This window comes from Salmo trutta, chromosome 21 (genome assembly GCF_901001165.1).
Source record: "Salmo trutta chromosome 21, fSalTru1.1, whole genome shotgun sequence".
Taxonomy (NCBI): domain Eukaryota; kingdom Metazoa; phylum Chordata; class Actinopteri; order Salmoniformes; family Salmonidae; genus Salmo; species Salmo trutta.
The window spans coordinates 16892116-16912380 of NC_042977.1; the positions used below are offsets into that span (position 1 = coordinate 16892116).

General features: G+C 43.1%; 1 protein-coding gene across 8 annotated transcripts in view; it reads right to left on the bottom strand.

Moving 5' to 3' along the window:
• Positions 1–20265, bottom strand: part of LOC115156827 (protein FAM110B) — a 43191-nt gene that overhangs the window by 11657 nt on the left and 11269 nt on the right. For 4 of the 8 annotated variants that reach the window (XM_029704546.1, XM_029704540.1, XM_029704541.1 and 1 more), the window contains one exon: positions 115–211. The exons of 1 other annotated variant lie outside the window; for it this stretch is intronic. The gene's annotated coding sequence lies outside the window, so the exon portion shown is untranslated. Of the gene's footprint in view, positions 1–114; positions 212–10148; positions 10169–13816; positions 14030–18686; positions 18707–20265 lie in introns of those variants that run through there. 3 more of the 8 variants (XM_029704545.1, XM_029704544.1, XM_029704548.1) reach the window with 3 other exon arrangements.

Here is a 20265-nt window from a genome sequence, read left to right on the forward strand (position 1 = left end):
GCTGCGACTCAGGAGGCTGCTGCAGCTGCATACAAGCAGGGGCTGGCAGGCCGGCTGGCTAGACTCAGTTGAATCAGGTGTGTAGGCATGGATGGACATGGAGACGGGGCTCACCTGTTCAGAGCTCAGGTGTTGTCAGACTCTGGTCCATTGGCCAACTCTGAGTCCCCCTTGTCCTCCAACCGCTGCAGGTTGTCAGCAGGGGAAACAGCTGCGATAACACATAAGTCTGGTTAGATCAGGAACCACTCTTAGGTAACACATATAGGCTATATAGTACTAGAGACATACTCCAGCTCTAAACAGCAAGTAGTAGAATGGTTTTTCATTTAGGCTATACAACAGATGGTGTGGGACATGGACTCATGTCATTAGACCATGAGGTCTGGAAAATCATCGGACAAACTGAGTAAACAATCCCTTTAACGAAATCCAAGGGAACTCATTAGGTCTATGGGTACAACCAAAGACAATATGAAGATCGGAAGAAACTGCTTCTCCGATAGAAATCCCTGGTCACGCTTGTGGATGATGTCACGGTGAGGGTGGCTAGCTACGTTCACGCGCAGAAACATGTCACCGGGTCTAACAGTCGTCTCACGCCAACCTGCGCATGTGCAGGCCGTCAAATCAAAGCCACTCCTTCGGTATAACGTTGTTTTTGATGAAAATGAAAACGTGTCAGTTTGTCACTTCCAAGTGGTTGGAGTAATAACATGTTCAACTACTTAAGACATTGGCTGGAATCTAGGTTGAGAAAATGAACAACTAAAAGGAACGTTTCACTTCTCTCACTGACTTCTCTAACCTGGTCTGTTTTGGTCTGCTTCGCAAGCGTTCCCGGAAGTCTTGTGAAGTTGCGCCTCTGGGTATAGAAACTCTGATATACAACTACTGCATCTTCATTATCTCAACTCGGGTCTAGTCAGGTTCAGTGACATAGTCCATCAACCACTCTCCTAGATGCAGATGCTCTCGCTGTGTGAGCAGCACTTGTGCAGACCGATCAGACACTAGCGCTGCAAGCTGTCTAGATGCAGGGAGCACAGAGATGCATCAAACTCCAAAAGGAAGACGAAAATCTCCACTCTCTCATCAGAGGCATTTCAGAAATCAAGTTAGACAACACATTTCACAGGGAATGTTGTGGATAGGTGCTATGGCTTGCGTGTGACATTCTGAAAGCCTGTCACATTTCAAAGCTGAGTGTGAGGCCTCAATCACAGGTCTATAAAAAAAAAATAGATTATTTATCTTTCTGCACTGCTGAAAAACAGGGGAACTAGTGTGCTGGGCTGGAGCAAAAAAAGTGGGCTATCACCAAGCAATGAGGCCCTCGAGGACTTCAGTTGCTTACCCCGCTGGAAGAGAGGAGACATAGCCTGTGGAAGAGTACACTGTGTACTTAGTGCTCTACTCTTGAGAATCTACATCTGGAACGTTGAGTGAAACAGTCACAGTGTAGTTATGTTTATTAGGATCCCCATTAGCTACTGCACAGCCGGTTGCTACTCTTCCTGGAGTCCACAAAAACGTTCAAATACGTGAACAATGTACAGAACAGTTATAAACAAGAAAAACAAATAAAGAGTTATATATTGAAAAGACGCCAAGAGACAACAAAAATACTATTTACAAACAATCGTATATAAATATTCATATTCTTATATACAGTACAGTTAAATTAGATCTTTAGAAAAACGAGAGGCGCTCTGAAACAAAATGTTTATCTGTTTTCTTTAAAGCTAAACTTGCTTTTTGTCTGAGTAACCTCTGGTGGCAGAGCATTCCATGATGACATGGCTCTATACATTAAGTGTACAAAACATTAAGAACACATGCTCTTCCATGACAGACTGACCAGGTGAATCCAGGTGAAAGCTATGATCCCTTATTGACGTCACCTGTTAAATCCATCAGTGTAGATAGATGAAAGGGAGGAGACAGGTTGAAGAAGGATTTTTAAGCCTTGAGACAACAGACATGGATTGTGTGTGTCCCAGTCAGAGGGTGAATGGGCAAGAGAAAAGATTTAAGTGCCTTTGAACAAGGCATGGTAGTAGGTGCCAGGCACACCGGTTTGAGTGTGTCAAGCACTGCCACGCTGGAGTTTTTGTTTGTTATTTTACCCCCTTTTTCAATCTTGTCTCATCGCTGCAACTCCCCCAACGGGCTCCACCACCCAAAGGCCATCCAGCTAACTTCACACAACTGTGGGAAGCATTGGAGTCAACATGGGCCAGCATTGGTGCAACTCAATATTAGGTTGGGTGCAACTTGATATACACATACAGTATACAATGCATTCGGAAAGTAATCAGACCCCTTGATTTTTTCCATATTTTGTTACATTAGACTTATTCTAAAATGTATTAAATAAAAAATGTTCCTCAATCTACACACAATACCCCATAATGACAAACCCAAAACAGGTTCAGACATTTTTGCAAATGTATAAAAAATAGGTACCTTATTTACATAACTATTCAGACCCTCAAAATTGAGCTCAGGTGCATCCTGTTTCCATTGATCATCCTTGAGATGTTTCTACAACTTGGAGTCCACTGTGGTAAATTCAATTGATTGGACATGATTTGGAAAGGCACACACCTGTCTATATAAGGTCCCACAGTTGACAGTGCATGTCAGAGCAAAAACTAAGACATGGGGTCGAAGGGATTGTCCGTAGAGCTCCGAGACAGGATTGTGTTGAGGCACAAATCTGGAGAAGGGTACCAAAACAATTCTGCAGCATTGAAGGTCCCCAAGAACACAGTGGCCTCAATCATTCTTGGAAGCAGTTTGGAACCACCAAGACTCTTTGTAGAGCTGGCCGCCAGGCCAAACTGAGCAATCGGGGGAGAAGAACCTTGGCCAGGGAGTTGACCAAGAACCTGATGATCACTCTGACCGTGCTCCAGAGTTCCTCTGTGGAAATAGGAGAGCATTCCAGAAGGACAACCATCGCAGCAGCACTCCACCAATCAGGCCTTTATGGTAGAGTGGCCAGATGGAAGCCACTCTTCAATAAAAGGCACATGACAGCCCGCTTGGAGTTTGCCAAAAGGCACCTAAAGACTAAGACAAAGAGAAACAAGATGAACTCTTTGGCCTGAATGCCGAGCGTCACATCTTGGCATTCAGCCAGAGCCCGGATTTGAACCCCATCAAACATCTCCGGAGAGACCTGAAAATAGCTGTGCAGCGACACTCCACATCCAACCTGACAGAGCTTGAGAGGATCTGCAGAGAAGAATGGGAGAAACTCCCCAAATACAGGTGTGCCAATCTTGTAGCATCATACACTAGAACACTCAAGGTTGTAATCACTGCCAAAGGTGCTTCTACAAAATACTGAGTAAAGGGTCTGAATACTTACATTTATATATATTTGCAACATTTAAAAAAAAAATGTTTTTGCTTTGTCATTATGGGGTATTGTGTGTAGATTGATGAGGGGAAAAAACAATTTAATCCATCTTAGAATAAGGCTGTAACGTAACAAAATGTGGAAAAAGTCTAGAGGTCTGAATACTTTCAAAATGCACTGTATATACACAGTACCAGTCAAAGGTTTGGACACACTTACTCATTCCAAGATTTTTCTTTATTTTTACTATTTTCTACATTGTATAATAATAGTGAAGACATCAAAACTATGAAATAACACATCATGTAATAACCAAAAAAGTGTTAAACAAAAAAATATATATTTTAGATTCTTCAAAGTAGTCACCCTTTGCCATAATGACAGTTTTGCACACACTAGGTTCTCTCAACCAGCTTCACCTGGAATGCTTTTCCAACAGTCTTGAAGGAGTTCCCACATATGCTGAGCACTTGTTGGCTGCTTTTCCTTCACTCTGCTGTCCAACTCATCCCAAACCATCTCAATTGGGTTGAGGTCAGGTGATTGTGGAGGCCAGGTCATCTGATGCAGCACTCCACAGCCTAGAGGTGTGTTGGGTCATTGTCCTTTTGAAAAACAAATGATAGTCCCACTAAGCGCAAACCAGATGGGATGGCGTATCGCTTCAGAGTGCTGTGGTAGCCATCAAGGTTAAGTGTGCCTTGAATTCTAAATAAATCACTGACAGTGTCACCAGCAAAGCACCCCCACATGTCCTCCATGCTTCACGGTGGGAACCAGACACGCAGAGATCAAAAACTTTGTGATATTATATAGTTGATGTATTCACTATTATTCTACAATGTAGAATAATAGTACAAATAAAGAAAAACCCTTGAATGAGTAGGTGTGTCCAAACCTTTGACTGGTACTGTATGTTAGAACTTATTTTGAAGTTAGTATTTGCAATTCAAAAATAAATGTAATATTTTACAATGGTATATTGTAATTAAGTAATAAGGCACGAGGGGGTGGAGCTGGTATCACTGACAGAGCAATACACTGATCCCCCACGGAGTCAAGAAGCAGGGATACCACGGCTACCATGGCTACCATGGCTCCGCGTTGCTTTGTGCTAAAGAACAGCCCTTAACCGTGGCATATTGGCCATATACCACAAACCCCAGAGATGCCTTATTGCTATTATAAACTGGTTACCAACAACTAGAGCAGTATAAAGAAATGTTTCGTCATACCTGTGGTATACGGTCTGATATACCACGGCTGTCAGCCAATCAGCATTCAGGGCTCGAACCATCTAGTTTATAATTATTCATAACTTATTTTACTTTAGTTCCACATGGAGGACTTTTGAGAGAATACAATTAAATCAAGAGAGTAAAATAGCGGTATGGGCAATTTTGTTGACAAATAAGCCTAATAAGAAATAATTTGCATCAAAATTGAAAGTAAGTAGGCTAAAGCTTTTTCAAATCGGTTCTCTAAATTTTGTAACAGTATGGTGGCATAGCCTCATAATATCTGTTCTTCTTCCCTCATAAGAAACAGCAGATTATCTCACACACTGCAAAGAGCACAGCCTCCACACAATTTGCCTCAGCATCCCACGATGCAGCAGTGTAGGCAGGGCTATTTATAAACAGGGTTCCTGGCAGACGCCCCCACACACGCACACACACGCTGCCTCACCTTGAGTTGCTAACCCGCCTGACTACATCACACCCCAACTCATCCCCATCCCTAACATCTCCCAGAATGCTGTGTGTGTCGTTGGTGTTAATTATGGCCACAGAGAACAGGAGGAAAACAGAGAGGAGAGTAGCCCTCCCCTCTCCTTCTTGACCCCACCTCCACATCCTCCATCGGATATAAGTAGGACAGTGGGAGAAATAAGGTGGCTGAATAATGTCCTTGATGTCGAAAAGCAGGTCCGGGATCTGTATCTCCAAACATTATAGAAAGACCATGACTTTTAGCAGTGGGGATAATGAAACTGGCCCTAGGACTCACCCTTGGGGCACTCCATCTGATAGGTTACAGCTTAACTTTAGCTACTTTGACTCTCTGCTGTTTAGCTACACACAACAGTAAGCCTAGTTGTCGGAGGGTGTGCCATTTAGGTGGTTAGGCCTACACTGACCCTTCCCTAACCAGCAGGCCTCTGTGATCGCTTAATCTAGGCTAAATCTAATCTTGGCCGTAATGATTTTTCAGTGTACAATTAGACAATGTAGGCTAAAGGTTACTGTGACTTATGACTGTTTAGAACCGAGCAAGGCAGTGATCCTTTTGGAGATTCTAGTTTTTGGTTTCACCGTAGCACCGGATTCAACTATTCATGGTCTTGACAGAACTGGTTCAAAACCACAACTAGTTGAGTCAGGTGTTTAGTGTTCTGGAACAAAGGAGGTTGCACTACATGTACCGTATGGCTCTCCAGAATCATTGGCTTCCTCTGTTCCCTGTTCTAAACTCTAAAAAAGGTAGAAGATAAATGGGCCTACCTGATCAAATCCTAACCAAACGCAGAACTAACTTATGAACAGAGTAGAATGCTACTGATCTAACAGCTTTCCTTGTCACAGTTAAATCCATCCTGTTCTTAGCAGCGATAGTCACAGTTGGGATACATTATCTATCTGTTTGTTTACTAACACCAGCAGATGCAGCAAGGTGGGCGTGTTTGAGAATCCCTTTTTCTTGACTCAGTGGGTGATCAGTGTATTGCTCTGTCAGCGATACCAGCTTACGGTACAGATACCAGTTTACGGTACAGATTGACAGGAAAGCCTTCCCAGCCATAGATAGAACACTGTTTCAGATGAAAGCAAATGCATCCCAAATGCAAGAGAACTCAGCTGGCTAAAAGGAGAACTTCCAACCAGCCTCAGTGTCTAACAGTAGAAAAATGTCATCCTCATCACCAGTGGGTGACAAACTTAGAACAGAGGACAAACACCAGTGGACTAACATTAGCCTAAATACACCAGGAGAATGTTTGGGTCTTTGTTCTTTTTCTTCTTCTTCTTCTTCAGAATCATGCTGCTACCTTGCTGCTTGCCTGGTAGCTGCCTGTTGGCCTTTGTGGTAGAGTGGAAAAACACTGTAGCACTGAAGCAGTGAAAACACAGAAGCAAGGAAGGAACATCTGGGATGATGCTCCTTTGGCCAGCAGCACTAGGCCTAGCTAGCTACAGTACTTCAGGGTTTGGCAGGAGAGGGTGTGAACTGTGAGAAAGGAATGAGGGCTGCTTACGATCTCTGAGGGAATGTTAAATCACAACCACTTTTTAAGGTGTTTAGTCCAAGAGGCAAACAGATACGGTTTTCGGGCTGATGGACGACACTGAACAATTTATCCCTGAATCCTGTGTTTTGAATTAGGGAACAGTTTGAGTACAATAGTGGATGGATTTGATAGATTGCTCTTTTTCATGGTTTTGATCAAAGGGGAGAAATGTGGAAAATGGAGTTTGAATAGGCACCAAATCTCCAGTCATTAATATTTTTTTGTGCTGTTTGAGGTCGAGTCGGTTAAAAACAATTTACCAAGGTTTTTGATTTCAATAAAATACATTATGAAATATGACCTTATAATTATTACAAAGCCAAATAGCCCCATGATGGTAGTGACTGCTCGTTACTGTGTACTTATCACCTATAACCATCATTTATTCACATTACTTTAATAAAATATTTCAGTTGTGTATATTCCTTTAATTATTTAAATGACTTTATTTAATTTCTTAAAGTCATCATCTCATCTCTGCTCAGGCGGTAGCAGCCAGCCAACCATCTAACATTAGCTCTCTTCTCCCCAACGACTCATTGTATTTAGCTAAGCTAGTAGCTAGCTAGCAGCTGCCTGTGCAGCAGAGCTGTCTGACTAAATCCCTATTTCAGTGGTTCTTCAGTTGATAAGGCATACTTTTAAGCCTTCTGAATAACAAAAATCAATCAATTAGATGTATTGTCGGGTAGAGATACCTAAGCAACTGCTCACTATCCATCGTGTCTATCACGCTTGCTCTCCTTGTCTGTCTGCAGGCTCCACACAGGCTTGCCCGGGCATGAACCGATGAGAACAGGCAGCTGTAGGCGCAATGGATTCCGGTCATTGCAGTTATTCAATGTTTTCTGCCCTAAAAGCTGAAATATGTAACTTTTTGGGCGACCCGACCAAATTCACATAGAAATGTGAGTTATAGATTTGTCACTCATTAAGAGCAAGTCTAAAAAACAGTAGATATGTTCTATGTGCGCTATTTGTATGCTTCCCATTATGTTTCGATTTTTTGCGTATTTTACTTTTAGTTTCAAACAGCTGAAAATAGAATATTTTGGTTATGGAAAATATATTTCACAGCGGTTTAGATGGTATAATGATCAAAACTATGAAAAAACACATGGCATCATGTGGTAACCAAAAAGTGTTAAACAGAACGAAATATATTTGATGTTTGAGATTCTTCAAAGTAGCGACTCTTTGCCTTGATGACAGCTTTACACACTCTTGGCATTCTCTCAACCAGCTTCATAAGTCACCCTGAATGCATTTCAATTAACAGGTGTGCCTTTTTAAAAGTTAATTTGTGGAATTTCTTTCCTGAATGCACTTCAACCAATCAGTTGTGCTGTGACAAGGTAGGGGTAGTATACAGAAGATAGCACGGTAAAAGACCAAGTCCATATTATGCCAAGAACAGCTCAAATAAGCAAAGAGAAATGACAGTCCATCATTACTTTAAGACATGATGGTCAGTCAATCCAGAACATTAAGAACTTTGAAAGTTTCTTGTAGAGCAGTCGCAAAAACCATCAAGCACTATGATGAAACTGGCTCTCATGAGGACCACCACAGGAAACTACACCTCAGATTGCAGCCCAAATAAATGCTTCACAGAGTTCAAGAAACCACTACTAAAGGTCACCAATAAGAAAAGGAGACTTGCTTGGGCCAAGAAACACGAGCAATGGACATTAGACCGGTGGAAACCTGTCCTTTGGTCTGATGAGTCCAAATGTGAGATTTTTGGTTCCAACAGCCGTGTCTTTGTGAGACGCAGAGTAGGTGAACGGATGGTCTCTGCATGTGTAGTTTCCACTGTAAAGCATAGAGTGGGGGTGCTTTGCTGGTGACACTGTTAGTGATTTATTTAGAATTCAAGGCACATTTAACCAGCATGGCTAACACAGCATTCTGCAGCGATACGCCATCCCATCTGGTTTGCGTTTAGTAGGACTATCATATGTTTTTCAACAGGACACTGACCCAAAACACACCTCCAGACTGTATAAGAGGTATTTGACCAAGGAGAGTGATAGAGTGCTGCATCAGATGACCTGGCCTCCACAATCACCCAACCTCAACCCAATTGAGATGGTTTGGGATGAGTTGGACCGCAGAGTGGAGGAAAAGCAGACAACAAGTGCTCAGCATATGTGGGAACTCCTTCAAGACTGTTGGAAAAGCATTCCTCATGAAGCTGGTTGAGAGAATGCCAAGAGTGTGCAAAGCTTTCATCAAGGCAAAGGCTACTTTGAAGAATCTCAAATATATTTTGATTTGTTGAACACTTTTTTGGTTACTACATGATTCCATGTGTTATTTCATAGTTTTGATGTCTTCACTATTATTCTCTACAATGTAGAAAACAGTAAAAATAAAGAAAAACACTTAAATGAGTAGGTGTGTCCAAACTTTTGACTGGTACCTTGTGTGTGGTACCTGCTAATCTTACTACATTTGCACACACTGTATATAGATTTTACTATTGTGTTATTGACGGTACGTTTGCTTTAGCTTGGCCAGGTCACAGTTGTAAATGAGAACTTGTTCTCAACTGGCCTACCTGGTTAAATAAAGGTGAAATATATATATATTTTGTTAAATACACAAGTCATCAAAATAAGACATGCTGTGGCATGGAAACAGTGCTCGGTCTTATTCAACCAAGCCTTGATACATTTGGCGTATCCTCCAACATGAGCCTGCAGTCAGAGTCACACGTCTAGGGACATTTAAAGGGGCAATCAGCAGTTGCTACATCCATTTTTGGACTTATGAGTGAATGATATGTAGGCCTACTCATTGATTCTTGAAGAATAGAACTTAGAAATGCCTCATGAGCTTAGTTCAACTGTCGTACCCCATCAGAACCCAAAACATACGCTTGTTTTAGTGCCGCTTTAAAGAGGAACAACACGCTCAACTCTGAAATAGCGGGGCAGGTAAAAACATCAATGGTTCAATCCATAAAGTGGTACTCGTATTATGCTATGGCTTCATTACATCATTTATGACAACACTGAAAGAAAGAAAAAAACAACTAGATAAATCCTCAATGAATTTCCATTACACAGGTTCCGCTGCTTTAGATTGACCTCTGCAGCAGTATTAAGTAATACGATTAGGCCTACTCCGCATCCCACCAACACAAACACACAGAAAACATATCAGCACCCTCTGAAAAGCTCTTAGGGTTATTCATCTACAAGCTCCCAGTGCTGAAACACACACGTAAACAACAGTCACTTGACACACACGTCTGGAAATAGGCACCCACTCAGACACGATCGCACACTGATTACATTTCATTGGACACAGTGATGACTCGGGTTAGGCAATCAATGTGGCCCAGAATCTTGTTACGGACCACACACACACACACACACACTTTAGGCATTTAGCAGACGCTCTTATCCAAAGCGACTTACGAGAGCAATTAGGGTTAAGTACCTTACTCAAGGGCAGATAGTCAGATTTTCTTTTTCTCACCTTGTTGGCTCCGGAATTCGAACCAGCAACCTATCAGTTACTGGCCCAACCGTCTAACCGCTAGGCTACCTGACCCTGCTCACACCCACCCCTACCCACACCTCTCTTACTGCCGCCGCTTGCTGCTGAATACTTTTTGCTGACCTTTAGGGAGAGATGAAAACAAAGTCACCCCCCTTACCCTCCCTCCCTCCTGCCCATGGTTTCCCCGCAGGCACCGAGATGGATGGCCTGCACCAGCAGCAAGGACCCGCAGTGTCAGGATTAAGGGAGGGGGGAGCAGTCCACCTGTCAGACCGTGACATCAGCTGACGCGTGCCACTGACACCTGCAGCACCAGGCAAACACATGCTGCTGAGAGTTAAGATGTTGTAGACTGCAGCCAGGCTGGGCTCCCGAGTGGCGCAGTGGTCTAAGGCACTGCATCTCAGTCTAAGAGGCGTCACTAGTCACTGGTTCAATTCCAGGCTGTATCACATCCGGCCGTGATTGGGAGTCCCATGGGACAGCGCACAATTGGCCCAGTGTCGTCCGGGTTTGGCTGGAGTAGGGCGTCATTGCAAATAAAATTTGTTCTTAACTGACTTGCCTGGTTAAATAAAACATTTAAAAAAATGTTTTTAAAAGCCAGACCTAGGCAATATTTTCCACTGATAGTGTTTTCAGTTTTTTCTAAGTAATATGGCCTCTGTTTAATACAATAACTCTTGATTTTACCTTCTCTCGCTCCGTTTCTGTAGGATGTTTATAACCCCTCTTTCACCCCTTTCCCTCTCTCCTCTCTAATCTGATTATAGGCATTCAGTGGACTGTTACTATAGTCAGACATGAGGGTGAGCCAGGCAGGGTATCAGCAGCCGTATTATATTTTTCAGAAATGGAATCATCAGGAGACGACGCGAAGCAGCCATTCTTTTAATAACGCTGCCGAGAGGACAGACACAATGATCTCAATCCAGCCCCGTAGACAGACCGAGCGTGTCCTTACGGTGTGCGTACATGCGTTCAATGTTTATGCGCTACGTGCGGCAGGCTTACTAGTGTTGTTCATGTGATATCAGAGCCTTAGTAGGGTAAGACTTTTTGTTCCTATTTGGGTTTTTGCGTGCTCTGATTCCAGACTATTTTTATTGCACCCAAAAAAGGAATTCAAAACCCAATGTCAGCCCCAGTGTCCCTATATGTAAGTGTGTGTGTGGTGTGTGTGTGTGTGTGTGTGTGTGTGTGTGTGTGTGTGTGTGTGTGTGTGTGTGTGTAGACTAGTCAGCCAAGACATAATGGCGACGGAAAGTGTCTGCCTGCCATGACCTCACGAAGCAGTGAACGCTAGTGTAACAGGCACTCCAGAGCACATGTGTGGGGAGTCGCATGTGCATGGGAGTAAGTGGGGGAAAGATACAGCACGACGATTCAGGATCGGCTAGGTCTACGTAAAAACATTTTTTCCCCCTCTTCTTTTAAGATTTTCATTTTGCACAACATTCTCAAGAGTCATTGCACTAGTTCAAGTAAGCAGTAAGACGTATGCCCAGAACATCTGTCTTAGATTGTCCCTAACAGTAACCGTACCTGATGGTTCAGTTCATTATGAACATGTGTGAGAACTGGGTAGACTTCTGTGCAACAAAGGACCTACAGAACCACAGGAAAAGAACCATCTGTGTAGTAAGAGCCAATACAGGGATCCCTTAGTGAGGTAAGTCATGTTATTTAGACTGGAGGCCCATGCAGGTGGATTATGTTCTCGTGTTAAAAAGGAGGTTAGTCCCGATCAATCAGCTGCATGGTGATTCATCCGTCATGTAAACCAGCGCAGACACTCAACAATAAAAAAGAGGAGCTCAATCTCCGCCTCCGTATTTTATGACGTCTTTAACAGTCTGATTTGATTGAAAACTGAAGGAGAGAGGGACGCCCCCTGTGCTGTGACAGTTGTACTGGTCACATATTTGAGCCACACTGAAATCGAGATCGACACGACAGTCAAGTGGTATCTAGAAGTTAAAAGGGTATGAGAAAATAACACTTCTCGCACATACATAATACAGAATTCAACAATAGGCTGTGTCAATTTCATGCACTTTCTTGCAATGTTGTTGCTATTTTGCCTAAGACTGAAAACCCCTGAATATTGGTTTGAACATGGCCATGAGACTGACATTCTTGGAAAGGGACTTAAGGCTTAGCCATAGATACTGGTACACTGGCAGGAATTCAAGGGTGAAGATAGACCTGTGTAGGGCCTATAGCAATTGCTAAATAGTCACAACAGCTCTACTAGTCTGTATAAAAAGAAAAACTTTCCACACCGTCAAACTATGTGCCACAAAAAAAACATTCCTAACAGGTTGTAGTCCTAACACCTTGCCTGATACAAGAAACAAGCAAATTAGCAGACAAACTTACTGCTTGAGCAGCTCTTCTTGGCAGCCCAAATGTTGACAAGCACTTTCCAGAGCTGCCGTATCAGGAAACACAGAATCACGGTACACATCGTAGACTGGCGTCCTTCATAAGGATGCCCGAATTGGAGCCTTTTACAACCCAAATGGTACAACCACACATAGGAAAATAACTGAGTCGGACATGAGAACCTGCTGTCAGACACCATTAAACTAATACAGTCTGATCTACCTGCCACCTTAATCACAGCTTAACATCCTGCCTCGGGCCAGCTAATGCTAACGTTAGCCAAAGCATGTGGCAAAACCCTTATGACAAGATTCGGCAAGGCCCTTGTTTAACCTCAACAAGTCAACACAGAAAAGACAAGCAAAGGTATCGTATTCTTTATTTTGAGCACGGGAAGGATAAGATCACTTGGACATTCTGATAAGGTGCACGAGAGAGAGATAATCCTCTTGCTGCAGACCTCAACACAGATTAGGCCAATGACTCTCAGGGTAATGTTCTCTCCCAAGTGGGATGATGAAGAGTTAACGACATAACAAAAGGCCAAAACTTCGAGTTAACCTTGACCCTGTCCACAGGTCCGAAAGACTACATGAGGTGAAGCCTGTGGAACACACCCACATCGACAGACAGATAAGAGAACACTCAGACCAGAGAATGAGGATCCCAACTGAGTTAAGACGCACAATGCAAAGCGCTTTCTATTTACACTGGCAAAGTTAGCACGGTTCATTTGAAACAAACTGGTGTGGGCTAATATCATTAGAAAATAACAGAAATCTTCAAAAGTGAAAATGAGAAACTTAAAACGCGGTCATTCAGGCCACCCTGTACCTGACCTCGCTAGCCTAATTGCTTCTCCAAATTCAGCAATCCACTTTTTGCATAACCTGACCCTGCTTTTTTGACTACCCTTCAGAGTCATTTCACTCTAACACTCAGGGTAAATGTTAGCCATAAGCACAGATCTAGCAGCAGCTGGCTTCCATAAAACCTAACCTGAAGCATTTTGGGGGAAACGCTTAAGTCAGTGTCTGTACGAGCAACTGCATCCTACTTAAAGCCCTACTGCGCTAACTATGAGAGACAACCTGATCAACCAAGGTGGACCCACGTACTAATGTACTAGCCTACATTTAGCCTTCCCTCCAGACATAGGGTCCGTTAGCCAAAATAGTTGAGTATTAACTTGGACAGGATCTGTTTTTTTTATGGCAGAGAAACCAATTTGGCTGAGGGGAGCTGTATCCACCAACCTGAATAAGTGTAATCCTCTTGTTTTGGATCCCCGGGAAAGTCTGTAGTCTGGACGACAGTCAGTCTGCATCCCAGGGGACGTCCAAGCAAAACTGAAGATAGGCGTTTTCACATATTGAGGGTGTTGCTGAGCAAAATATACTGTATATGGTAAACCTTTACAGGGAACACTTGGCCTCCAGTCAATTCATATTTTCAACTATTTTGTCGGCGTCGTGCTTGATCAGAACGACCCTTAGCTGTAATCAGTTCCTATTGTCCCAATACACCGGGTTACAGAGTTCACGGAGGAAGATAAGACAAAAATGGCCCATCCACAAATAATAGGCTAACAAAACAACCCTGGCTCAACTCAGAGGGTTAATAACTAGGGACAAATGCACACAAACTCAAAAAGAAAGGTGAGCCTTCCTGAAACACCCGTGGTCTCAGTCTAAAAGTCTTAGAGAGCCAACCGGATCATGGACCCAAAAGGTCTTAAGATTAATAGGTTACGATGCTATACCACAGATAAACATTATGGGTGAAGCAGGGATACTGTAGTGTACCATGACGTGACCTCAAAGTAATCCTACGACAATGTTGGGTACAAGTCAGTTCGGAGGCTGAACAGAAACAGCTCATTTCTTCTTTCTTTTTTTATTGAGTTCAAATGGAAGCCCAATCCTGTCCCAGGAAGACCAGTCTCCATTAAGAGCAGTTCTGTCAAATATTTTGACTAGAGAGGATGCACACTTGTAGGCGGAAGGTGGGTTTTTTCTCCTATTACTGTTATATTTCCCTGGTAAGTACTGCAGAGATCACAACTCATCGTCATAACAACACCAGCAAGAATCTCTTTGTCCCTGCGTTACTGGATATGGGCAGGTGGAGTTGTGACTGGAAAAAGTGAGGGAGGCAACCTTAGGGGGCAGAGATACTGATACTGTTCTTTGGGCATCTTTATTTTACATTGAGGGACGACAGCAAAGCACATTTAAACAAAATAGGTTTATGGAGGAGCAGCCTGCTCCTCCATAAACCTATTTTGTTTAAATGTGCTTTGGAGGGTCAGGGAGGGGGCAGAAAAGAACAAGTTCTAACTGGTTCAAGGTCAAGTGCTCTATCAACTGCAAGTCCGCTACAAGACGGAAAACATGAAAGTCATAGTTAGGACAGGTCTTCAGTTGTCAACGACACCTGGAACGAGAAGACCAGTCCTACTGAAGATAGGAGTCCATTGAAGAGCACCAGGTGTGTTCACCTGTATGCATCCACCTGAACCTCACATGCCACGACAGGCCCTTTTGTTCTCTGATTCGCATCTGAGATTCTGCTGCTACAGCTGAGGTTACAGGATGCCTCAGGTGCTGAAGGAAAACAATAACAACAGATTTAGGTTATTTGCCACAAATTGCAAGTCATTTTCGTCAATGGACAAAACATTTGTAAAATCAGGCACCATTTTTTTCCCTCCTGTATTTCATTTATCTGCAGCAATGTAGAGTCTGGTTTCAGCAAAAATGATAAAGAATGTTCCAACAATTGGACAGGCTGACTTAATTCGAAACCTAAATCAATACGCCCTTACAGGTAGAGAGCAGTTAGTGACTTTATCCGAATACTGTCAATGTCACAATCGTCCGCAATGCTACTGTAGACACAGCTCTTCTCTATCCCTCTGCACTGCTTGTTTGCGTTTGGGAAATAGGGAACTGCTCGTGACCTGGCACCCTTCAACTGTTCCTGTGGCGACCTTTGGTTGAGACCATCTGCTCAGGCTTGGTACAATAGGGCCGTCTCATCAGTACCTTCTGGTGGGTCGTTCACACTCACAGCAGTGCTGCTTTATAATCCCCCTTCATTAGACTTGATGTTGGAATAATCTCACGACTCCGGTAGCAATCCCAGCCATCTGTAAATAAGCCTTTACACCATACCCAGACGACGACGGAGGACAACAAACAAATACACCTTACAGGGTGCAGATAAATAAAGCAGAGTTCAGGGTAATATTGCTACTTCCTGAGGACAGTTTGGCCTATCCTTTGTAAACAAGACGTTTAATTTCAATGGAATCACCATAAAAAGAAAAAAAAAAGCTTACATGAATGTCAAAAAACATCTAAGACAGGGGTTCCCAAACCTTTTCACTCAAAAAAGTGCCACGTCCATTTGGCACAAGTACTGTCGATGACAAACTGTTCACACCCCTCTTGTTGGCGGAGATAATGTTGCCATTTTAAAGCAAACTTCCTGCAATTCTACACATCTTGCCATGTCGTGTGTTCATGTGATATCGGACTCAAAACATAACAACAACAAAATCAATGGGCTAAAAGACCTAGCTAAAAAAACGATAGCTGACATGGACTAGTTGATCTGGATATTTCTGACAAGTTATAAATAGCTCTCCGAGGTCTGCAGTGACAAGATGACCTGATGATGCATTACCCAATTTCAAAATGGCACCTTGTGCATTCTACTATTAGAACGGCAACATTTGTGAACCACTGACCTAAGATAATACACAGCCATGAATGTCACACAAATCGTCCAGCCCTATGTAGGCCTATCAGGGTTTGTTGTTTCTTAGAGGGTGAAAACAGTCGAGAGTGGCATTTGACCTCATGCATATGAACAGGTCTGCCTGAGAGACCTCTAGAGAGACAGCCTGAGACCCAGGAAGGGTTAACGCCAAGCAGAAGCAGGGCAAAGGTGAGGCATAAGCACAACCTCAGCAGGACAAATGTCACTCCGGATCTAATCCTAAGACTATACACTGCCAAGGCTTCGGGACTTTGAAAATCAGTCAGTGTGTGCACAAAGGGCCGTGATGTGCACCCGCCTCACATAACAGCACAGCAGAACTCAAGCAGCTTAGAAGTACACTCACTAAAATGAAAAGGTCTTGGCCTACCTCACAGAAAAAAGGAGGTTCCTGAATCCTGAATGTCCCTGAAAGTATCTCTTCACAATCAAGCACAAACGAACAGACTGCTTCTGCCTAGGAGTCCTTGTACAGGGCTCTACACTAGTCCTGAGCGATTATCCAAAATGTCAAACTACAAACTGACAAATGTGGTTCAATTATTTGAATTGCATTTTGTTTGGGGTTTTTCTGTGAGCTCAATGCACACATTGCACAGTTTCTCTAGAGATAAATCAAATCAAGCCCAAATTGTGCGATGTAGTAGGGAGTTGTAGTTTCCCCACAGGCCAATATTCTACATAGTTTAGCGGAGAAAATGCGGTAATTAACTACACTGACCAGAATCCATTGCGCACCTACTTGTCCGGTCTGTGTGTTTCCTTTATGGCTGCTATGTTAGGTTAGTGAGGGGCAGACAAGGAGAGGGAGAGAAGAGACATCGAGAGGGATAGAGAGCGGTTGCTTCACGAGGTATCTCTACCTGAAAATACATTATCTAAGTGACTGATAGAAGGAATTCAGTCATAAAAGTATACCTTATTTACTTTGAAGGACTACTGAAAATCAGGCAGCATAGGAAGCAGCTCTATAGAGATGAGATGATGACTTGGAGTGAAATAATAAAAGTAATCTAATATACACAACAAATGAAATATTTGATTAAAGATTTGTGAATAAATGATGGTTAATAAGTGATAAGCAGTCATGGGCAGTCACTACCATCATGGGACTTTGATTATTGTTTTATTTTAGAGAATTCAAACCACATTATACATAATGCCTTTCATTTTTACTGTGATCATTTTTGTATAATCTAACCGAATCGGACCTCAAAAAGCACTAATGGCTCAGCACTACTCTACACCAATGTGTTAGTACAATACGCAGATGTTCAGTAGGCCTATTTGCCAGGGCTCAGGTGTGTTTGATTGGCATGTTACAATGTGTTGGATGGTCATTAGAGGTATCTGGGTTTTTGTAGTCAAATTGCCTTCTGGGACACCTCACACTGGTGAGTGTTAGGCCACATGATCAGGCCAGCTAGTTTTCTTGTTTCTCTGGAGGCAGACGCACTCGACTAAAAAAAGATTTTAGAAAAACTGCAGGTAGGGCAACCGTTGACTGGAGGCAAAAGACAGAACAAACAGACATGTTCACCGAGTGTGGAAAAGGCCTGCTGGGTGCACGACGCAGCTGCGTCTCCTCTCCATTGATGTGTCAGGAATCAGACAGATGGGTTACATGCGAATCCTCTGCCTCCAGAGGATTCACATGAGCCGGGAAACATGAGACTAGGGCCACACTATCACAACCGAAGAGACGAAACGACCGCCCCACTATCCCAAACTAGCCTATAAAATGGACAGACTACCATAAACGTGACTTAGTAGGCTACACACGAACATAACAGAAACGTTATCGGAACTGAAACGGCCACACTATAATTAAGCAATAAGGCCAGAGGAGATGTGGTATATGGCCAATATACCACAGCTAAGGGTCGTTCTTAGACACGACAACGCGGAGCAGTGAAAAGTACTTGGTTTGGGTATACGGTCTGATATACCACATCTTTCAGAAAAATCTGTATTCTGGGCTCGAACCGCATGGATTATAATCTCTGATATGATAGGACATACACAACATGACACAGACATAAGCTACGCTATCACAACCAGTAGCCGCAGTACTACAACCCTAACTTGACACTACACAGCCACATTTTCACATAGCTTAACCTTCCGGAAAATTCTAATGATCCAAAATGCATGTGATCACCACCGCAATCTCAGAATTAGCCCAGCTAACTCAAACAGCCCAGACATAAAACAGGCTAGCTGAGATGACATGCACACTCTAACAACTATTACAGTGGTACTATTCAACCTAGCCATTATCATACACTTTAAACAGTACATTTACTCAGGTCTGAGATAACAGCCACCATACTAACTTACAACCAGCAGAGAACATTCCCGAACAGCAGCAGCTGCGAGGTTTTATCACAGCTTGTTTTAATGCATTAAGCATACGCCAGATAGCCGGCATCACACCAGGCCCATTGTAATTAGTGTAGTTAGAGATGATTCTGGTCAACCTTCAAGGCCCCCACCGTCTACAGTAAATGCCCCCCCCCCCAAAGTGTTTGTACTCTCTTCCTCCCCCTCTCCCTTCTGAGAGCCAGCTTTATACCAGTCTCAGTAAAACCCCACTGCTACTTTAAATCCATTCGTGAGAAGTGGGGGTCCAGCTGAAACCTGACATGCTTTATTACATACACCCTCCTCCCTCGCTCTTTACACTGCCCTCTCTCCCCGTTTTTCTGCTCCCTCATGGCTCATATCAGTGGAGCTGTCCTAGTGAACGCTGTCTGACCCAGTCTATCTACTGCTCCTCAGACTGCAAACTAACATACCTCAGCCACTGTACCATGTAGGCCTACTCGTGTACAAGAGTGCACTATTGTTTGAGTACAGAAACTGAGTTTTTTTGGGGGTTAGCAGGATTGACCCCCACTGTACTTACACTGACAGAACATAACTTCTCTAAGAGATGCTGCTATGCCTGTAATTTGTGTACATTTCCAGGAACCTTGACTATTTAATGCCACTGCTAGTGGCAACCACACTTTGACTCCAAATGTTCATGACACAAACATAGCCAGCTGCACACTCAACAAGTAAGGCCCAAATAATTAAGTCTTAACAAATGTCCTCATCAAAACGTGTGACGTCTCGCTGACCACCACATCATGTCTGATTAGTCACGGCTGACTTGGTCTCAAACATGTCACTGCCAACCTCCAGTCCTGGGGCAGAGAAAGGACCTGCCTACATTATAGAAAAGAGGAAATGTGGTATAGGTGCTGTCGAACATAGCAATCCACTAGCTATTTGATGTCTGATATGTATTTCAAGGACCCCAGACTAACCTCCGTACCAGTCACCATAAGCTGCTTTGTGTCCCTTGAGATCAGTAGTAGATGGAATGGACCACCATGTACATCATAGATTTACCTCTGCTATTTCATATAGCCAAGGCATAATCTGTTAGGCCTAAACCTTATTGAGTGGCAAGTGATTGTGCTACAATAATTTGTTCCATTTTTTGTTTAATAACCAAAATCACCACAGGCAAGTCTAAACTTCAGATGGCTACTATGGTCTTTGGTCCTGATCTGAAAGCTCTGGACTGGTGAAAGATAATTTCCAGTAGGCATCCAGCGTCTTCCTTTCACGATTCACCTACCCTATCTTTTCAGACTAGTGCAGATGAAGAGGAGAGTGAGGGGGAAAGGAAGCTTCTTACAGACCATTAACATGCACCCAATTTTACATCAGACAAGCAGGATGAGGGGGATCATGGGGGATACAAGTAGTGATGGAGAGAAAAATAAATGTTTACATATCGCAATATTATTTTGGATGACATATCGATACTTTGACTCCATGTCAATTATTATAATATTGTTTTTCGCTAAGTAGCGTTAGCTAGCGCTAGTCGGCTGTACCGGAGACAAAACTCCGGTATTTTTCA